This window comes from Cryptomeria japonica, chromosome 1, assembly GCF_030272615.1.
Source record: "Cryptomeria japonica chromosome 1, Sugi_1.0, whole genome shotgun sequence".
NCBI classification, from domain to species: domain Eukaryota; kingdom Viridiplantae; phylum Streptophyta; class Pinopsida; order Cupressales; family Cupressaceae; genus Cryptomeria; species Cryptomeria japonica.
In genome coordinates, this window is record NC_081405.1 from 242,737,816 (window position 1) to 242,743,815 (window position 6,000).

Genomic DNA, 6,000 nt, shown 5'->3' on the forward strand with positions numbered 1-6,000 from the left:
AAGTTTTTAATAAAATTTATTTTATCAATATATAAATGTGTGTGAGTGTCATAATGTATTCCTTTTTATCTTTTATTTTTTATGCTATCTTTCATTAATTCTTTAAGAATTTATAACTTTTCTATGAAATTGGTTGTATTTAAAGCTAATTATAATTGACAACCTATATACAAAAAGGTTGATGACATGCAATCACACTCCAAAGTCAAGTAAGGTTTTAAACACTTGTAAATAATGTCTAACAACAAGAAAAACTATTAGTAAAAGTAAGTGCAAATATATGCAAACACAATTATAATACCAAACAATAAAAAAATAGCCAAATCAAGAAAACCTAATGTAGAAGCAACATGATGTTTGAGTTTCAATTATAAACCATCACTTCAGAATTCATAGTCATTTGAATTTGAGTAAAAGCCACTAGTTGCATCATTGTAGAAATATACTAATCTTTATATTTCTAAGAATTGACATCAATTTGATGAAACAAAATGGTTAATGTAAGGCAATAAATTTTTTTATCTAGTCTAGTAAATGCAATCCCCACCTACACCACTAGCAAGACAAAGGAAAAATGACTCACCTAAGGAGGCAAAGAGAAACATGTTGAGACAAATCAATGTGGATCCTACATAATTATGTTAAGTTTATGTTATTCTCTCTCCTTAGCCCACTTAATAAATAACAAGAATGAATAGCAGAAAGTGATCTAAGATTAATGCCTACCATTATGTTATCTAAAATTTAGATAAAAGAACATTGGAACATTACTATTGTGGAAGAAAAAACTAAGTAGAACTTGAGAATGATGATTTTTCTTTTGATAAAGATAAATAGGTTTTACAGGGACCTGAAAGCTAGAGTTTTACAGAACAAGGCCAGCAACCAACCAGACATAAAACCTAAGAGAAATAAAGGAAACACCCCACACAAACTGAAAGCCAAAAAACAAAACAAACAGAGCCAAAAAGAGAACAAGACAAAGAACTCAACTGAGAGAGTGCACCAATTCAGTATTCTTTTGAATAATCTTCTTGTATATTTTCTCCAAATCCTCTATGATGAATCTGAAGGTTCCCTAGTCCTGGCTCTAACTCCTGGTCCTAGTGCAGGGACCCGAACTAGTCTTCCCTCCAGTAGCACTCTGACCACCCTCTGAAGCATTCTTTTACTATTTTTCCCCCAAGGGAGGCTCACTAGCGATGGGTCTGGTTTTATAGGTGACCATCATGGAATTGATTTTCTCTAAACCATCACCACTATTATTCATCACCTCCCTACTGATTTCCACCAGATTATTCTAGCTTTCCTTGATATCATTCACATACTTTTCCAGCTTATCAATTTTGTGCTCGTGAAAGATCTTCATAGTTTCAACACCTTGAGATATCTTCTAGATCATACCCATGATCTTCTCATTTTTAGTGGGCCCAGGGGAATCCATGAATGTTTCAATAATTCCCTTAATCCCATATTTCAAGGCTCCAATTTCCTTTTTCACGCACTTCCAGTAGGTTTCCTGACTTCTAGTGACCTCCAAAAACAAGTTTTCCAACACCTTCTCCTCCTTTTTCTCGCCTTAATTCTCCTTATTCACATTCCCCTGTTTCTCATTATCCACATTGATGGGGATGTCCAACCTAATCTTCTAGTCCAAGTCTTTGGACCCACTTGATTTGGTTAATTTTGTTTTCTTTTTGATGGGGACCTCCAAGTCTTGCATTTTCCTGCTACTAGATTTGAACTTACTTGCCACCCACCTTGGAGGATTGGTTTTCCTGCTATTGTTAGTTCCTGGGGTCATCATAAGCTCCCCTTCTTTATTCGGTCTATACTTAGGATCCTCGAAATCCTTGATGTCACGCTAATCCATGACAGTATCACTTTCATCCTCATCTATCTCTGTGTCAGAAACAAACTATACATCATATTTAGAGGAGGAAATGTGGGTTTTATCCTTTGGGGAGGGTTTCATTTCATGAGCTTTGGCGTATTCCATTATTAACATGATAATCCCTTCATGAAGCACATGGTTATCCTGGTTTTCAACATGTTTGACTAAACTAGTCTCCAAGGACGAAACCAAGTAGAAGGGGATGGAGATAATTCTACCATGCCTAAAATGGATTAAGATAGTAAAATGATATGAGAAAATACTGGCACATCTATCATCAAAGGTGATGTACCTTATGATGAATTCCACCATATCAGCCCAGAGAGAATTCAACTCTTTTCTTTTGTAGCCATCATCCACCGTTTTCGAAACCCTCTGTCATTCCTTTTCCTTATCAAAGAAAGTAGCAATGGCCTCCTCACCCGACTTCCTCTCTCTATAGAATTTCTTGTCTTTCATATCTAGACCAGTAAAAATGGCAACCAAGGGTTCATCAACTTGAAACTCCACACCAATAAGCATCCAACACACCCTTATTCCATCCTTTGACAAAGCTTTCAATAACCAGGGTAGAATGACCATGTAGTCTCTCCAAAAAGGGCACCATCCCACCGTTAGAGATTTTCTCCCAAACCTCTTTAATCTTCTACCACTTATCATAGGTCAGGGGTTCAAACCAATTGTTTTCACCTCTAATTTTGTAGCTCAAACAATTTAGACAACAATACTCTAGAAGAAAAACTAGGAGGAAACAAAACTAGAAACAGGGTGGGTTGAAAGTTCTAGAGCTTCTCAAAGTGGTAATAATTCAAAATACCACCCCAATGACTCCCATCCCATCATAATCTTTCATCATTAAATTCATTAGAAAGACCAAAGATATCAACATCATTTATTTCTAGGTCACATAGAGTTTTCAGGTAAGTTTCCCTTCCTCTCCACCATTTAACCGCCATGTAATCAATAGCCAAGTTGGAAACATGATCCATCAATTTGTTTCCTTCCAGGAAAATGTGCGAGATCTTGAAATCCTCCAGGTCGACAATCATTTCAAGGAAATCCTTGATAAAGTTTGAAATAGCCCAACTAGGCTCCGTACTACCCCTAATGCATTTCACAATATTAAGCTAGTCACTTTCCAGCCAGACTCATCTGAACCCTTCCTTGCTTTCCATGTGTAGTCCTATGTCGATAGCATTGGCCTCCACAAAATGGTTAGTCTGGGTGCCCAAAGGGAGTGCCACCATGGAGATCAACAAACCCAAATGATTCCTCACCACTCCCTCACTACCTGTCGGCCCAGGATTTCCCCTGGCTGCCCCATCAATATTGATTTTGATCCACCCCAGAGAGGTTAGATGCCAAGAAACATTCTCTCTGGTATGTTTAGTTTTATACATGGATAGAAATATTCCAACATATCTGCCATCTATTGATAGTATCCCACTCCTCCTAGTTAGACTCAAGTGGAGGATAATTTTTCCTACCAGGACAGTAATTAAGAAAGTTTTCCTTAATAAGATTCCTTATTCTGATAGCCACAACAAGAGCATTGGACTCCATATCTCATAAAACCCTATTATTTATTTCCTTTCAAATAACCCAGGCAATATGATGTAGGGATAAGCTCCACAAAATACCAATCGCATGGTTGCCATAAGGGAACTTTCATTGGAACCAGAAGTTTTGAATAGAATCAAGGGGGATCTAATTAATATTCCATAGGTGGAGAAAGAAGGCCCAAATGTCCCTGACATAGGAATGATGTAAGAGAAGATGATCAACATTTTTAGCTTCTTCTTTACATTAACGACATCTATTAGTGATGGGGATCCCACATTTACAGAGATTATCAATGGTAGAGATCTTGTTTTGCATGAGTAACCAGAAGAAGATATTAATTTTAAGAATTAAGAGTTTATTCCAAACTCCAGCCCAAAAGGGGGGAGGGGTAAAAGACCTGGAGATGGTTCTGAAAGATTTTTCCACCAAAAAGTGCCCAGAGGTAGAACCATTTCATATGACCACATCTTCCATAGAGAAGATGGAATGATGATCAGTTTCAACCAAGAATGCAGAGGAGATAGAGAAGCATCAAATCTTCTGAGGTCCACCCAACTTCCATCACTGATATAATCATCAACCTAGGTTCCAATCAGATTAATGCATTTCTCTTTGAATTGGGAAACCCACATCGAATCAGATAGTGGTCCCTCTCTTGTCCACCAATCATCCCAGAACCTTATATTTCTTCCATTTACTAGAACCTATTGGTGTCCCTAATAGATAATGGGGGCGGAGCTGAAGAAGTTTCTCCAAAAATTAGAGGCCGAAGTTGGGAGGGTATAATTTTCCAGCATTCTTTGGAAACCTTGAATTTGGTATTTTTCCTTGAAATTATCAATACATTCGTTATTATCCTTTAAACATGTCCAAAGTTGTTTATCCATTAAAGCTTTATTGAAGTTTCTCAAATGTTTAATATCCAGACATGTCCACTAATCCTGGACAAACAAACCTGATCCCTAGTGACCAAATGAAGCCTACTCTTGGATTTAGTACTCGACCAAAGGAAGTGCTTATGTATTATTTCCATTATATCAATAAATTTGTTCAGGATTTTAAAATAGCATAGAACAAAAGGTTGTGAAGCGAGGCCTTGATTAACTGAATTTTACCTGCTTGACTTCACAAAGCTTTCGAGCCAACCAACTTATTTTGGAATCTATCAATCAAACTAGACAAAAAGGATTCCGGGGAAGGTCCCATGCACAAGAGAAGACCCAAATATAAATATAGGAGAGCACCCATCTTACAACTCAAAATATTGGCAATCTTCATTTTTCTATGCTCAGGAGTATTCATGAAAAAAATGGAGCTTTTAGAAAGACTGACCTTTTTCCCAAATCCTTTCTCATATGTATCCAGGATAAATTTAAGAGTTTTTGCTTCTTTAATTTAACTTTCCCCCATCAACAATGTATCATCAACAAATTGTTGGTGGGAGCAAATAGTATCTTGGGATGAAGGCCGCAAACCCATCAGGTTGGTCTTTTTGATTTCTCTTTGGATAATTTTGCTGAAAGCTTCACTCATCAGAATAAAAAGAAATGGGGAGAGAGGATCCCTCTTTCTAATACCCCTCGACGCTGAGAAGAAACCAGACGCTGAACCATTGATCAAAATCAAGAATTTGGGAGTGGTAACAAACTGATTGACAAGCTTGATGAAATGGCTACCAAAACCAAAAGATTGAAGCACTTTAAACAAAAAATTCCAATTGACCCGATCAGAGGGCTTGAGAAGATCCAAATTCATCAAGAAGCCCAAATTATTACTGATAGACAAAGAGTGGATCTTCTCATGAACAACAATAATAGAATCCAAAATCTATCTACTAGGGACAAATCCATTTTGATGCTTCGAAATTAAAGAGGGGAGAATTCTTTTAAGCCTGAATACAATGATCTTAGTGAAGATTTTATAGATAGAGATACATGAACTAATGGGTCTAAAGTCCTGAAAAAGAATTGGCATCAGTTTTATTGGGGATAAAGACAAAAAAGGTGGCATTCAACTCCTTAAGAAGTTATGTGAAGCCAAAGAACTCTCTTGCAACATCCAAAACATCCAGGCTAATAATCTGCCAAAATGTTTGAAAAAAGTACATAGGGAAACCATCAGGGCTAGGAACTTTATTACCCTCAAAAGAAAAGACTGTAGCTCTAACCTCATCATGGGATGGAATTCTGGTTAGCTGCGTATTCATTTCCTGGGAGATAGTACTGCAAAAATCTTGTAGGATCTCATCTTGAGCATTAACATAAAGAGGGCCATCATCCGAAAGAAGAGCAGAAAAATATCTAATGGGTTCTTGGTTAAACTCCTCCTTATCAATCTAACAATGATCCACCAATATTTTATTGATTCTATTTAACGTCCTATGTTTGAGAGTTGTCATATGAAAAAACTTCATGTTTCTATCCCCATATTTGAGCCATAAAGCTTTGGACCTCTACTTCCAAAATTCCTCCTCCTTGGAAATGATATCATGAATTTTGGAAAGTAACTCAACTTCTTTATCCATAATCAAAGTATCATACCCC